This window comes from Coregonus clupeaformis, unplaced genomic scaffold (assembly GCF_020615455.1).
Source record: "Coregonus clupeaformis isolate EN_2021a unplaced genomic scaffold, ASM2061545v1 scaf2211, whole genome shotgun sequence".
NCBI classification, from domain to species: Eukaryota; Metazoa; Chordata; class Actinopteri; order Salmoniformes; family Salmonidae; genus Coregonus; species Coregonus clupeaformis.
The window spans coordinates 52,881-70,000 of NW_025535665.1; the positions used below are offsets into that span (position 1 = coordinate 52,881).

Consider the following 17,120-nt stretch of genomic DNA (forward strand, 5'->3'; position numbering starts at 1 on the left):
AAATGGTCCACATCATATATACTGTATGCTTTATACTACGCCCTAAATGCTTTCCCTTCATATATACTGTATACTTTATACGCCATCCCAAATGGCACCCTTCATATATACTAACATACTTTATACTCTCCCAAATGGCCCCATCTCATATATACTTATACTTTATACTAGTCCCAAATACTTCATATATACTGTTATACTTTATCTCGTTCCAAATGCACTCCCTTCATATATACTGTATACTTTATACTGCATCCCAAATGGCACCCTTCATATATACTGCAATATACTTTATATACAGTCCCAAATCCCCATTTTCATATATACTGTATACTTTATGTCTACGATCCCAAATGGCACCCTTCATATATACTGTATGCTTTATACTGCATCCCAAATAGCACCCTTCATATATACCGCATGTTTACTCGTTCCAAATGGCACCCTTCATATATACTGTATACTTTATGCAAGTCCCCAAATGGCCCCCTTCATATATACTGTATACTTTATGCATCCCAAATAGCCCCCTTCTTATATACTGTATACTTTATGCTGCGTTCCAAATGGCACCCCATATATACTGTATACTTTATACTGCGTCCCAAATGCCCCTATCATATATACTGTATAGCTTATACCATCCCAAATAGCACCCTTCATATATACTGTATACTTTATACTCTGCGTTCCAAATGGCACCCTTCTATATATACTGTGTACTTTATACAGCATCCCAAAAGCACCCTTCATATATACTGTATACTTTATACTCTTTTAATGGACACCTTCATATATACTGTATACTTTATACTGCCATCCCAAATGGCACCCTTCATATATACTGTATACTTTATACTGCGTTCCATATGGCACCCTTCAATATACTGTATACTTTATACTAGTCCCAAATGGCCCCCTTCATATATACTGTATACTTTTATACTCAGTCCCCAAATGGCCCCCACTTCATATATACTGTATACTTTATACTGCATCCCAAATGGCACCCTTCTTATAGTGCCCCTATGGCCCCCTGGACATAAGTTGTGCACTATATAGAGAAGGCCGCCGAGTTTGGGACACCCTGATGTAGGGAACCGGGGCGCCAATTCAAACCCAGCCACTGTACTGACTGAATCACCAGAAAACAAGCCTTTACCGTGTGGAAAACCTCTCAGAAGTGTCATTTTACTCTGCTACCAATAAAATAAAGTTTACTAGCTTCATTTTGAGAGTTCTTTTATCTTGGTGTGCTGGGGTAGGAAGGGAGGGAATCTGGGGGAGGGTTGGGTTGTATACTTTTGGCATCATGTGAGTGGGGAGAGTGGGGAGAGAGAGAGAAGGGGAGAGAGGAGGGGGGAGAAAGAGGAAAGTGCGACCGATCGCTAACGTTTGGGAGGAGGGCTTTGATGAATTTGTTTTTGTCGTGACGGTGAGGCAGGGAGGGAGGAGGGAGGGAGGGAGGGAGGGAAAGAAACAAAGAAGAAGAAGAAGAGAACAAGCGACAGAGAAAAAGAGTCACAAGGAGACTGCTCCCTGTCGCAGCTAGAGGCTCTTTTCACAGTCAGAAGACAGCTGAGAAGGACTCTACTCTAGAACTCTACTGAGGCGCTCCTCTCCCCCACTCCTCTACATATCCAGATAAAGCCCCAGTGTTCGTTCTTCAAACATATTATAATGTGGAGACATAGGGGACATCTTTAAAGGACTGCTACTTCTGGTCCGGCTGAGTTTGAGAGACCAGACTCAAAACTCAAGGTGAGTGACTGTCTGAATGTATACAATTATTTACCAACAAACTAGTCATATATCTGTAATGTAAAGAGTTGTTATGACAGGGTGTCCAAACCCTTCAGGACCACAGACCCAGTCCTCCCAGGACCAGCAGACCCAGTCCTTCAGGACCAGCGGACACACAGTCCTCCAGGACCTGCAGACACACAGTCACTCCAGGACAGCGGACACACATCCTCCCGGACCAGCAGACACACAGTCCTCCAGGACCCAGCACAGACACCCACAGTCCTCCAGGACCAGCAGACCCAGTCCTCCAGGACCAGCAGACACACAGTCCTCCAGGACCAGCGGAGCACACAGTCACTCCAGGACCAGCAGACCCAGTCCTCCAGGACCAGCAGACACACAGTCCTCCAGGACCAGCAGAACTTCACAGTCCTCCAGGACCAGCGGACACAGTCCTCCCGGGACCAGCAGACACCCATCCTCCAGGACCACAATACCCAGTCCTCCCGGACCAGCAACACCCATCCTCCCAACCCCGGACACACAGATCCTCCAGGAACCGATTTGGACACCCCTGCGTTATGGCATTGCACTACTGTAGGCTGCAGTACAAACTGTAATCTATGTAGGTAGGTCATAAGAAGCTACATTAATATACAGGGTAGGTTATAAGAGGTTATAAAGAGGTGCTGCTGTATCTATTAATATCACCAGATAGTAGAAAACTATACAGCAGGACAACAGTACAGGAGAGAGGCTGCAGGTCGGGGAGAGAGGCAGGGAGAGAGAGAGGGAGAGAGAGAGAGAAAGAGAGAGAGAGAGAGAGAGAGAGAGAGAGAGAGAGAGAAAACAATACAGGAGAGAGACTGCAGGTCAGGGGAGGGGGAGAAAAAGAGACAGGAAAAAAAAAAAAGACAGCAGCAATACAGGAGAGAGGCCGCAGGTCAGGGACAGAGAGGGGAGAAAAAGAGACAGGAAAACAGTACAGGAGAGAGACTGCCAGGTCAGGGACAAGAGGGAGAGAGAGACAGGAAAACCTACAACTGCAGGTCAGGGACAGAGAAAGAAGACAGAGAGAGAAACAGAGAGAAGAAGAGGCAGAAAAAGAGACAGGGAGAGAGAGAGAGAGAGAGAAGAAAAAAAAAAAGAGAGAGAGAAAGAGAGAGAGAGAGAGAGGCGAGAGAGAGAGAGAGGGAGGGACAGGAGAAAAAAAGAAAAGACAGGAAAAGAGAGACAGCAGGAAGGAGAGGGGACAGGAAAGAGAAGAGACAGGAGAGAGAGCAGACAAAAGCAGAAAAAGAGAGAAAAAGAAACGAGGAGAAGAGAAGAGAAAAAAAAAAAAAAAACAAAAAGGGAGGGAAAAAAAACAGGAGAAAGAAAAAAAAAGAGAAAAACAAAGAGAGGGAGAGACAGGAGAAAGAGAGAGAGAAGAGACAAGAGAAGACAGGAGAAAAAAAACAGAAAAAAAAAAAAACAGGCGAGAGAGAGGCGGGGAGAGAAAGAGCGAGAGAAAGGGAGTTCTTTCATTGTTTATGTGTCAGTAATTGAGACAGGATACCACTGTTAAGTCAGTCTATCTACAAATTAATCTTAATGACTCTGTTAGTACAGTAGGGGGTTGGACAGTGAGTTTCAAGAAATATAAAATACAAAAACCAAGTTAAGAAATGAAGATTTGTGCCCCTCATAAATCTGCCCTTCATCTGTTACCAATCTTTCCTCTCCTCCTCTTCTTCAGAGACCTCCCTGTATCACTGTGGAATCCTGTATCACTGCTGGAATCCTGTATCACTGTGGAATCCTGTATCACTGTGGAACCTTTGAACTATCCTGCCTGAAATCCTCCATCTCTTCCCTGGACTGTTGAATACGTTCTAGGACAGGTTCTCGAGTCAGAATGGGTTCTACTGTTTCCCGTTTCTTCCATGTTGTTAGTACTACTGGCGGTGTTTCACGTCTCCCACATTGGGACAGTGTCAGAGCCCCCAATCCTGACAGGGAGCCCCAGGACCCCTCCTCATCCCTGGGACTGATACAAACCACAACATCCCTGGACCTCCATGTCCCCGTCTCTTCCACACTCTCTCCTGGACACAAACATCTCAAGCGTGGAGCCGTCACTCCTCCAACACCTCCTCCCTCCTCCTCTCCTGGGAGTCGCGTGTAGCGGCATGCGCCCCCTGTCTGTCACCAGGTGACCTTCATAAAGACAGCCTTTAAATACATCAACACGGCGATCAGCTGTGATTTCATAATTCGGGATGAGTGGGAGAGCTGCTCTACTGAGGATTATCTCACTGAATAAGACCATGAGGGACGGACCAACTGCCCTGATAGCCAGCCTGGCCCTGGGGGACCCGATCTATATCACTATAGATATACCCATCCAACGTATATAAGGTAAGATACAGATGCCACATCTTAATTTGATCATCCCTGTTGTTGCAGAATTTTCCTGCACGGCAGCAAAATCCAAGCTTGTTAGTGTATTCAAGGGATTAAAAGGCTTTAAAGTTTGTAATTTCCACTTTAACATTTCAGACTTGATTTGCCCTTATGAAAAATTTATCAACCACCACAAAAAATATCCATGAATTATAATCCATATTTCCTGTTGCTTGCAGGGTTGTTTTTCCTGCTGTAGCGAACTACGGCTCAAACTGGCTCAATATAACATCTATATTCCTCATACTCAACTCTGGACCTGGAAGCCAGTTCCACTGCTTTCTTTCGTTGTTCCCCTTTAATCAGGGACTGGTTTGGACCTGGGACACCAGGTGGGTGATTCCCCTCTAATCAGGGGCCTGATTTGGACCTGGGACACCAGGTGGGTGATTCCCCCTCTAATCCCAGGGACTGGTTTGACCTGGGACACCAGGTGGGTGATTCCCCCTTTAATCAGGGACTGATTGTAGACCTGGGGCACCAGGTGGGTGATTCCCCCTCTAATCAGGGGCCTGATTTAGACCCTGGGACACCAGGTGGGTGATTCCCCTCTAATCAGGGACTGGTTTAGACCTGGGACACCAGGTGGGTGATTCCCCCTCTAATCAGGGACTGGTTTAGACCTGGGACACCAGGTGGGTGATTCCCCCTCTAATCAGGGACTGGTTTAGACCTGGGACACCAGGTGGGTGATTCCCCTCTAATCAGGGACTGGTTTAGACCTGGGACACCAGGTGGGTGATTCCCCCCTAATCAGGGACTGATTTAGACCTGGGACACCAGGTGGGTGATTCCCCTCTAATCAGGGACTGATTTAGACCTGGGACACCAGGTGGGTGATTCCCCCTCTAATCAGGGCCTGATTTAGACCTGGGACACCAGGTGGGTGATTCCCCCTCTAATCAGGGACTGGTTTAGACCTGGGACACCAGGTGGGTGATTCCCCCTACCAGGGCCTGATTTAGACCTGGGACACCAGGTAAGTGATTCCCCTCTAATCAGGGCCTGATTTAGACCTGGGACACCAGGTGGGTGATTCCCCCTCTAATCAGGGCCTGATTTAGACCTGGGACACCAGGTGGGTGATTCCCCCTCTAATCAGGGCCTGATTTAGACCTGGGACACCAGGTGGGTGATTCCCCTCTAATCAGGGCCTGATTTAGACCTGGGACACCAGGTGGGTGATTCCCCTCTAATCAGGGCCTGATTTAGACCTGGGACACCAGGTGGGTGATTCCTCTCTAATCAGGGGCCTGATTTGGGACCTGGGACACCAGGTGGGTGATTCCCCCTCTAATCAGGGCCTGATTTAGACCTGGGACACCAGGTGGGTGATTCCCCCTCTAATCAGGGCCTGATTTAGACCTGGGACACCAGGTGGGTGATTCCACTCTAATCAGGGCCTGATTTAGACCTGGGACACCAGGTGGGTGATTCCACTAATCAGGGCCTGATTTAGACCTAGGACACCAGGTGGGCGCAATGCTTCCACAGTTGTGTCAAGTTGACTGATGTCCTTTGGGTGGTGGACCATTCTTGATACACACAGGAGAGTGTTGGGAGAGTGAAAAAACCCAGCAGCGTTGCAGTTCTTGACACAAACCGGTGCACCTGGCACCTACTACCATGCCCAGTTCAAAGGGCACTTAAATATTTTGTCTTGCCCGTTCATCCTTTGTGTGTCTGTCTCTGTCCGTCTGTCCTTCACTATATATAATCAATAGCACCCTTTGGACGTCTATTGCTGCATCCCAAATAGCACCCTATTCCCCATATAGTGCACTACTTTAGACCAGAGAATGGCACCCTATTCCCTATATAGTGCACTACTTTAGACCAGAGAATGGCACCCTATTCCCTATATAGTGCACTACTTTAGACCAGAGAATGGCACCCTATTCCTATATAGTGCACTACTTTAGACCAGAGAATGGCACCCTATTCCCTATATAGTGCACTACTTTAGACCAGAGAATGGCACCCCTATTCCTATAGTGCACTACTTTAGACCAGAGAATGGCACCCTATTCCCTATATAGTGCACTACTTTAGACCAGAGAATGGCACCCTATTCCTATATAGTGCACTACTTTAGACCAGAGAATGGCACCTATTCCCTATATAGTGCACTACTTTAGACCAGAGCCCATGGGGGATGTGTCTATCTAGAGAATAGTTCCATAGAATCTCTCTCAGCTCTGTCTGGTGTAGAGGTGTTCTGATAAACAGCCCTAAAATAACACAGTGAGACTGACCTCACACACGTACACATGCTGCACGTACACACACACTCACACGACACAGCACACACACAATCACTCATCACACACACACACAAGCACTCAGCACACACACACTGAACATGTTTTGTTTTGTGACAAACAAACCAGAGGATATATGTTTCATTCCAAACATTGACGTTTCAAACGGTCTGTCTAGTTCTGTCTAGATCTGTCTAGGTCTGTCTAGGTCTGTCTAGTTCTGTCTAGGTCTGTCTAGATCTGTTTAGCTCTGTCTAGATCTGTCTAGGTCTGTCTAGGTCTGTCTAGGTCTGTCTAGATCTGTCTAGGTCTGTCTAGGTCTGTCTAGTTCTGTCTAGATCTGTCTTTGTCTGTCTAGGTCTGTCTAGATATGTCTAGATATGTCTAGATCTGTCTTGGTCTGTCTAGATCTGTCTAGGTCTGTCTAGATCTGTCTAGGTCTGTCTAGATCGGTCTAGGTCTGTCTAGTTCTGTCTAGATCTGTCTTTGTCTGTCTAGATCTGTCTAGGTCTGTCTAGATATGTCTAGATCTGTCTTGGTCTGGCTAAATCTGTCTAGATCTGTCTAGGTCTGTCTAGATCTGTCTAGGTCTGTCTAGATCTGTCTAGGTCTGTCTATATCTGTTTAGCTCTGTCTAGATCTGTCTAGGTTTGGGAATATTTGCCTCCAGTGTTTAAATATAGCTGCTCCCTCCTCTGGGAGAAAAGCCTTGGACAGAACTCCAAACTGGGACAGAAAGAAAGAGATAAGAGAAGAGAAGAGAAGAGAGAAGAGAAGAGGAGAGGAGAGGAGAGGGAGGAGGAGAGGAGAGGGAGAGGAGAGGAGAGATTCAATAAGAGTTCAATAATATTCAGTTTCATACCCCCTTCTACTCTACTCTACTCTATTTATCTACTCTGCTCCACTACTCCGGGTCCTCTGTAGCTCAGCTGGTAGAGCACGGCGCTTATGCGCCAAGGTAGTGGGTTCGATCCCGGGACCACCCAGACACAAAAAAATAAAAATAATGTATGCACGCATGACTGTAGTCGCTTTGGATAAAAGCGTCTGCTAAATGGCATATGTATTATAGTTATTATTACTCTGCTCTTCTCTATTTTATTCTCCTCTCCTCTCCTCTATTGTATTATATTCTCCTCTAACCCTCTCTTGTGTTATTCAGCTCCTGGCTGTTTGATGATAGCTCCATGAGTCTGTTCTATTCTCCTCTCCTCTCCTCTCCTCTCCTCTCCCCTCTCTCCCTCTCCTCTCCTCTCCTCTCCCTCTCCTCTCCTCTCCTCTCCTCTCCTCTCCCTCCCTCTCCCTCTCCTCTCCTCTCTCTCCCTCCTCTCCTCTCCTCCCCTCCTTCCTCTCCTCTCCTCTCCTCTCCTTTCCTCCTCCTCTCCTCTCTCCTCTCTTCCTCCCCCTCCTTTCCTCCTCCTCCTCTCCTCCTCTCTTCCTCCCCCTCCCTCCTCCTCCTCTCCTCTAACTCTAACCCTGCCCTCTCCTCCTCTCCTCCTCTCCTCCTCCCCCTAACTCTAACCCTGCCCTCTCCCTCCTCTCCTCCAACTCTAACCCTGCCCTCTCCTCCTCTCCTCCTCCTCTCCAACTCTAACCCTGCCCTCTCCTCCTCTCCTCCTCTCCAACTCCTAACCCTGCCTCTCTCCTCCTCTCCTCCTCTCCTCCTCCTCTAACCCTGCCCTCTCCTCTCTCCTCCTCCTCTCCAACTCTAACCCTGCCCTCTCCCTCCTCTCCCTCCTCTCCTCTAACTCCTAACCCCTGCCCTCTCCTCCTCTCCTCCTCTCCTCCTCCTCTAACCCTGCCCTCCCCTCCTCTCCTCCTCTCCTCCTCCTCTAACCCTGCCCTCCCCTCTCTCCTCCTCTCCTCCTCCTCTAACCCTGCCCTCTCCTCCTCTCCTCCTCTCCTCTAACTCTAACCCTGCCCTCTCCTCCTCTCCTCCTCTCCTCCTCCTCTAACCCTGCCCTCCCCTCCTCCTCCTCTCCTCCTCCTCTAACCCTGCCCTCCCCTCCTCTCCTCCTCTCCTCCTCCTCTAACCCTGCCCTCTCCTCCTCTCCTCCTCTCCTCTAACTCTAACCCTGCCCTCCCCTCCTCTCCTCCTCTCCTCCTCCTCTAACCCTGCCCTCTCCTCCTCCCCTCTAACTCTAACCCTGCCCTCTCCTCCTCTCCTCCTCCTCTCTAACTCTAACCCTGCCCTCTCTCCTCCTCTCTCCTCCTCTCCTCCTCTCCTCCTCCTCTAACCCTGCCCTCTCCTCCTCTCCTCCTCTCCTCTAACTCTAACCCTGCCTCTCCTCCTCTCCTCCTCCTCCTCCCTCTAACTCTAACCCTGCCTTCTCCTCTCTCCTCCTCCTCTCCTCCTCTCCTCCTCTCCTCCTCCCCTCTAACTCTAACCCTGCCCTCCCTCCCTCCTCTCCTCCTCTCCTCTAACTCTAACCCTGCCCTCTCCTCCTCCTCCTCTCCTCCTCCTCTAACCCTGCCCTCCCCTCCTCTCCTCTAACTCTAACCCTGCCCTCCCCCTCCTCTCCTCCTCTCCTCCTCCTCTAACCCTGCCCTCCCCCTCCTCTCCTCCTCTCCTCCTCCTCTAACCCTGCCCTCCCCTCCTCTCCTCCTCTCCTCCTCCTCTAACCCTGCCCTCCCCTCCTCTCCTCCCTCTCCTCCCTCCTCTAACCCTGCCTTCTCCTCCTCTCCTCCTCTCCTCCTCTCTCCTCTCCTCCTCTCCTCCTCCCCTCTAACTCTAACCCTGCCCTCCCCTCCCCTCCTCTCCTCCTCTCCTCTAACTCTAACCCTGCCCTCTCCTCCTCCTCCTCTCCTCCTCCTCTAACCCTGCCCTCTCCTCCTCTCCTCCTCTCCTCCTCCTCTAACCCTGCCCTCTCCTCCTCTCCTCCTCTCCTCCTCCTCTAACCCTGCCCTCTCCTCCTCTCCTCCTCTCCTCCTCCTCTAACCCTGCCCTCTCTCCTCTCCTCCTCTCCTCTAACTCTAACCCTGCCTTCTCCTCCTCTCCTCCTCTCCTCTAACTCTAACCCTGCCCCTCTCCTCCTCTCCTCCTCTCCTCCTCCTCTAACCCTGCCCTCCCTCCTCTCCTCCTCCCCTCCTCCTCTAACCCTGCCTCCCCCTCCTCTCCTCCTCTCCTCCTCTCCTCCTCCTCTAACCCTGCCCTCCCCTCCTCTCCTCCCCCTCCTCCTCTAACCCTGCCCTCCCCTCCTCTCCTCCTCTCCTCCTCTCCTCTAACTCTAACCCTGCCCTCTCCTCCTCTCCTCTCCTCCTCCTCTAACCCTGCCCCTCCCTCCTCTCCTCCTCCTCTAACCCTGCCCTCCCTCTCTCCTCCTCTCCTCCTCCTCTAACCCTGCCTCCCCTCCTCTCCTCCTCTCCTCCTCCTCTAACCCTGCCCTCTCCTCCTCTCCTCTAACTCTAACCCCTGCCCTCCTCCTCCTCCTCCTCTAAACCCTGCCCTCCCCTCTCTCCTCTAACTCTAACCCTGCCCTCCCCTCCTCTCCTCCTCCTCTAACCCTGCCCTCTCTCCTCTCTCCTCCTCTCCTCTAACTCTCTAACCTGCCCTCCCTCCTCTCCTCCTCTCCTCCTCCTCTAACCCTGCCCTCCCCTCCTCTCCTCCTCTCCTCCTCCTCTAACCCTGCCCTCCCCTCCTCTCCTCCTCTCCTCCTCCTCTAACCCTGCCCTCCCCTCCTCTCCTCCTCTCCTCTAACTCTAACCCTGCCCTCTCCTCCTCTCCTCTAACTCTAACCCTGCCTCCCTCCTCTCCTCCTCTCCTCTAACTCTAACCCTGCCCTCCCCTCCTCTCCTCCTCTCCTCCTCCTCTAACCCTGCCCTCCCCTCCTCTCCTCCTCTCCTCCTCCTCTAACCCTGCCCTCTCCTCTCTCCTCTAACTCTAACCCTGCCTCCCTCCTCTCCTCCTCCTCTAACCTGCCCTCCCCCTCCTCTCCTCTAACCTAACCCTGCCCTCTCCTCCTCTCCTCCTCTCCTCTAACTCTAACCCTGCCCTCTCCTCCTCTCCTCCTCTCCTCCTCCTCTAACCCTGCCTCCCCTCCCTCTCCTCTCTCCTCCTCCTCCTAACCCTGCCCTCTCCCTCTCCTCCTCTCCTCTAACTCTAACCCTGCCCTCCTCCTCTCCTCCTCTCCTCCTCCTCTAACCCTGCCCTCTCCTCCTCCCCTCTAACTCTAACCCTGCCCTCTCCTCCTCTCCTCCTCCCCTCTAACTCTAACCCTGCCCTCTCCTCCTCTCCTCCTCTCCTCTAACTCTAACCCTGCCCTCTCCTCCTCTCCTCCTCCCCTCTAACTCTAACCCTGCCCTCTCCTCCTCTCCTCCTCCTCTAACTCTAACCCTGCCCTCTCCTCCCTCTCCTCCTCTCCTCTAACTCTAACCCTGCCCTCTCCTCCTCTCCTCCTCCCCTCTAACTCTAACCCTGCCCTCTCCTCCTCTCCTCCTCCCCTCTAACTCCTAACCCTGCCCTCCCCTCCTCTCCTCCTCTCCTCCCTCCTCTAACCCTGCCCTCCCCTCCTCTCCTCCTCTCCTCCTCCTCTAACCCTGCCCTCTCCTCTCCTCCTCTCCTCCTCTCTCCTCTCCTCCTCTCCTCCTCTCCTCTAACTCTAACCCTGCCCTCTCCTCCTCTCCTCCTCTCCTCCTCTCCTCCTCTCCTCCTCTCCCTCCTCTCCTCCTCTCCTCCTCCTCTCACCCTGCCCCTCTCCTCCTCTCCTCCTCTCCTCTAACTCTAACCCTGCCCTCCCCTCCTCTCCTCCTCTCCTCCTCTCCTCCTCTAACTCTAACCCTGCCCTCTCCTCCTCTCCTCCTCCTCTAACCCTGCCCTCCTCCTCTCCTCCTCTCCTCCTAACTCTAACCCTGCCTCCTCCTCTCCTCCTCTCCTCCTCCTCTAACCCTGCCCTCCTCCTCTCCTCCTCTCCTCTAACTCTAACCCTGCCCTCTCCTCCTCTCCTCCTCTCCTCTAACTCTAACCCTGCCCTCTCCTCCTCTCTTCCTCTCCTCCTCCTCTAACCCCTGCCCTCCCTCCTCTCCTCCTCTCCTCTAACTCTAACCCTGCCCTCTCCTCCTCTCCTCCTCTCCTCCTCCTCTAACCCTGCCCTCTCCTCCTCTCCTCCTCTCCTCCTCTCCTCCTCCTCTCTAACTCTCTCCTTTCCTGTGTGTTTCAGCTCCTGGCTGGCTCATGGCCGTTTGATGACAGGTCCTTTGGTCTGTTCCTCTGTAAGCTGGTCCCCTTCCTGCAGAAAGCTTCTGTTGGCATCACTGTCCTCAACCTGTGTGCCCTGAGCGTAGACAGGTGGACTCACACACTGACGGACAGACACACACACACACACACACACACACACACACACACACACACACACACACACACACACACACACGCACACGCACACGCACGCGCACACACTGACGGACATACACACGCACACACGCACGCACACACACACACACACACGCAGCGCGCACGCACACACTGACGGACAGACACACACACACACACACGCACGCACACACACACACACACACACACACGCCACACACACTGACGGGACATACGCACGCACACACGCGACGCACGCACGTACGCACACGCACGCACACACACACACACACACACACACACACACACACACACACACACACACACACACACTGACGGACAGACGCACGCACACACACACACACACACACACACACACACACACGGCCTGAAGTATGCCTTCCTTGACAACACATTAGAGCCTCTCTGACCGTTATGGTGACATATGACCCCTAGGGCTGACCAATCAGAGAGCAGGCTGACACGGGTCCAACATCATCAGGTTGTCAGTGTGTGTGGTAAGATAGGTCAAAATGAGCACTGAGTAAGGGTTTTACTGAAGTACATTCATTGGTGTGTGTGTGTGTGTGTGTGTGTGTGTGTGTGTGTGTGTGTTGTGCTAAGTGCTGTGTGTGTGTGTGTGTGTGTGTGTGTGTGTGTGTGTGTAGGTATCGTGCAGTAGCGTCGTGGAGCAGGGTCCGGGTGTCGGCATTCCCCTGTCAACAGCGGTAGAGATCATCTCTATTTGGCTGTTGTCCATGCTGTTGGCTGTACCAGAGGCTATAGGATTCAACATGGTCACCTTCGAGTACCGGTAACTCACTCACACACACACACACACACACACACACAGTCTTGTATAACTAACCTTGTGGGGACATACAATTCAGTCCCTTTCAATATCCTATTTTCCCTAACCTCTAACCCTAACCCTAACCTGTACCCTAACCCTAAACCTAACCCTAACCCTAAACCTAATTCCAACCTTAACCCTAAACCCCCTAGAAATAGCATTAACCTTATGGCGACCAACAAAATGTCCCCAGTTGGTCAACATTGTTCTTGGTTTATTATTCTTGTGGGGACTTCTGGTCCAAGTATAGTTAAACAAGTCCACACACACACACACACACACACACACACTAATCACACACACACGGTTTTACCTCTGCACATTTATTGTGGTTTATGTTTCAGTTCAAGGCCTTTTTCAGTTTCAGCTTGGTAGAGGTGTGTGTGTGTGTGTGTGTGTGTGTGTGTGTGTGTGTGTGTGTGTTAAGTTAACCCTCTTTTTGAATACAGGAACGCCACCATACGGACCTGCATGCTCAGCCCACACACACCATTCATGACGGTGAGAAGAGCGGGGGTTGTTTGCGTGCGTGTGTGTGTGTGTTTATATATGTTTATACGTGTTGTCTCTGTGTTGTGCTGGTCATCAGTGCGTCATCTAGCAGTAGATATGAATCTGGTTGGTCAGTGAACTGTAAACACATTACTCTGTGGCACGCAGAGGTAATTAACTCAGTATATTACTGTAAACTGTTCCCAGATCAGTTTTAACCCAGCGTTTTAGCAGAGGTAATTAACTCAGTATATTACTGTAAACTGTTCCCAGATCAGTTTTAACCCAGTGTTTTAGCAGAGGTAATTAACTCAGTATATTACTGTAAACTGTTCCCAGATCGGTTTTAACTCAGTGTTTTAGCAGAGGTAATTAACTCAGTATATTACTGTAAACTGTTCCCAGATCAGTTTTAACCCAGTGTTTTAGCAGAGGTAATTAACTCAGTATATTACTGTAAACTGTTCCCAGATCAGTTTTAACCCAGTGTTTTAGCAGAGGTAATTAACTCAGTATATTACTGTAAACTGTTCCCAGATCAGTTTTAACCCAGTGTTTTAGCAGAGGTAATTAACTCAGTATATTACTGTAAACTGTTCCCAGATCAGTTTTAACCCAGTGTTTTAGCAGAGGTAATTAACTCAGTATATTACTGTAAACTGTTCCCAGATCAGTTTTTAACCCAGTGTTTTTAGCAGAGGTAATTAACTCAGTATATTACTGTAAACTGTTCCCAGATCAGTTTTAACCCAGTGTTTTAGCAGAGGTAATTAACTCAGTATATTACTGTAAACTGTTCCCAGATCAGTTTTAACCCAGTGTTTTAGCAGAGGTAATTAACTCATAACGTTACTGTAAACTGTTCCCAGATCAGCGTTTGGCAGCGTGCTGTAGGACAGATACTGTTCATCACAGGGGGTTGGTGGCACCTTAATTGGGGAGGACGGGGCTCGTGGTAACGGCTGGAGAGGTACAGGAGGAATGGTATCAAATACATCAAACACATGGTTTCCAGATGTTTGATGCCATTCCATTCCATTCCATTCCATTTGCTCCGTTCCAGCCGTTATTGTGAGCCGTCCTCCCCTCAGCAGCCTCCATTGCTGTGACTTGGTGGGGTCCTGTGGTAGCTCAGTTGGTAGAGCATGGCGATTGTAACCCCTGGGTTGTGGGTTCGATTCCCACGGGGGGGCCAGTATGAAAATGTATGCACTCACTAACTGTAAGTCTCTCTGCTAAATGACTAAAATGTCAAATGTAACCTCTGGGTAGTGGGTTCCAGATCAAATCAAATTTTATTTGCCACATGCGCCGAATACAACAGGTGTCGATCTTACAGGGAAATGCTGACTTACAAGCCCTTAACCAACAGTGCAGTTAAAAAAAAGTAAAAAAAAGTGTTAAGTAAAAAATAGAAAATAGCAAATAATTAAAGAGCAGCAGTAAAATAAAATAACAGTAGGGAGGCTATATACAGGGGGGTACCGGTGCAGAGTCAATGGGAAATAACAGTAGGGAGGCTATATACAGGGGGTACGGTACAGAGTCAATGGGAAATAACAGTAGAGGCTATATACAGGGGTACCCGGTACAGAGTCAATGGGAAATAACAGTAGGAGGCTATATACAGGGGTACCGGTTACAGAGTCAATGGGAAATAACAGTAGGGAGGCTATATACAGGGGGTACCGGTACAGAGTCAATGGGAAATAACAGTAGGGAGGCTTATACAGGGGGGTAATTGCGGTACAGAGTCAATGGGAAATAACAGTAGGAGGCTATATATACAGGGGGTACAGTACAGAGTCAATGTGTAATAACAGTAGGGAGGCTATATACAGGGGTGCCGGTACAGAGTCAATGGGAAATAACAGTAGGGAGGCTATATATACAGGGGGTACCGGTACAGAGTCAATGTGTAATAACAGTAGGGAGGCTATATACAGGGGGTACGGTACAGAGTCAATGTAATAACAGTAGGGAGGCTATATACAGGGGGTACCGGTACAGAGTCAATGGGAAATAATGGTAGGGAGGCTATATATACAGGGGGGTACCGGTACAGAGTCAATGGGAAATAACAGTAGGGAGGCTATATACAGGGGGTACCGGTGCAGAGTCAATGGGAAATAACAGTAGGGAGGCTATATATACAGGGGGGTACCGGTACAGAGTCAATGGGGAAATAACAGTAGGAGGCATATACAGGGGGGTACCGGTGCAGAGTCAATGGGAAATAACAGTAGGAGGCTTATATACAGGGGGTACCGGTACAGAGTCAATGGGAAATAACAGTAGGGAGGCATATACAGGGGGTACCGGTGCAGAGTCAATGGGAAATAACAGTAGGGAGGCTTATATACAGGGGTACCGGTACAGAGTCAATGGGAAATAACAGTAGGGAGGCTATATACAGGGGGTACCGGTGCAGAGTCAATGTACAGGGGCACCGGTTAGTCGAGGTAATTTTAGTAATATGTACATGTGGGTAGAGTTAAAGAGCAGGTTAGTGGGTTCCATTATATAATTGAATGCACTGCTAAATGGGTATTTACAGTATTATTATGAACTGGTTTTTAAACTACTCCAGGTCAGTGGTTAGCAGGGTTGCCTCCGATGAATTGTTTGCCGAAACTGATTCTAGATCAGTTTTTTCCGTCTTTTAAATGAAGGGTGTGTCTCCAGTACTTCCCACATAGGGGCTCTGGTCAAAAACAGTGCCCTATATAGGGTAAAAACAGTGCACTATATAGGGTAAAAACAGTGCACTATATAGGGTAAAAACAGTGCACTATATAGGGTAAAAACAGTGCACTATATAGGGTAAAAACAGTGCACTATATAGGGGTAAAAACAGTGCACTTATAGAGGTAAAAAACAGTGCACTATATAGGGGTAAAAACAGTGCACTATATAGGGTAAAAACAGTGCACTATATAGGGTAAAAACAGGGCCCTATATAGGGTAAAAACAGTGCACTATATAGGGTAAAAACAGTGCACTATATAGGGTAAAAACAGTGCACTATATAGGGTAAAAACAGGGCCCTATATAGGGTAAAAACAGTGCACTATATAGGGTAAAAACAGTGCACTATATAGGGTAAAAACAGTGCACTATATAGGGGTAAAAACAGTGCCCTATGTAGGGTAAAAACAGTGCACTATATAGGGTAAAACAGTGCCCTATATAGGGTAAAAACAGTGCACTATATAGGGTAAAAACAGTGCCCTATATAGGGTAAAAACAGTGCACTATATAGGGTAAAACAGGGCCCTATATAGGGTAAAAACAGTGCACTATATAGGGTAAAAACAGTGCCCTATATAGGGTAAAAACAGTGCCCTATATAGGGTAAAAACAGTGCCCTATTTAGGGTAAAAACAGTGCCCTATTTAGGGTAAAAACAGTGCACTAAATAGGGTAAAACAGTGCCCTAAATAGGGTAAAACAGTGCCCTAAATAGGGTAAAACAGTGCCCTAAATAGGGTAAAACAGTGCCCTATATAGGGTAAAACAGTGCACTATATAGGGTAAAACAGTGCCCTATATAGGGTAAAAACTGTGCCCTATTTAAGGTAAAAACAGTGCCCTATATAGGGTAAAACAGTGCACTAAATAGGGTAAAACAGTGCCCTATATAGGGTAAAACAGTGCCCTATATAGGGTAAAACAGTGCACTATATAGGGTAAAACAGTGCACTATATAGGGGTAAAACAGTGCCCTATATAGGGTAAAAAACTGTGCCCTATTTAAGGTAAAAAACAGGGCCCTATATAGGTAAAACAGTGCCCTAAATAGGGTAAAACAGTGCACTATATAGGGTAAAACAGTGCCCTATATAGGGTAAAACAGTGCACTATATAGGGTAAAACAGTGCCCTATATAGGGTAAAAACAGTGCACTATAGGGTAAAAACAGTGCACTATATAGGTAAAACAGGGAACTATATAGGTAAAAAACAGTGCACTATATAGGGTAAATACAGGGCACTATATAGGGTAAAAACAG

The 17,120-nt window shown here is 49.0% G+C and overlaps 1 pseudogene; it reads left to right on the forward strand.

Annotated features, from left to right (window-relative positions):
- The first annotated feature begins 1,859 nt into the window (after nucleotides 1-1,859).
- Nucleotides 1,860-17,120, forward strand: part of LOC121554710 — a 23,653-nt pseudogene continuing 8,392 nt past the window's right edge.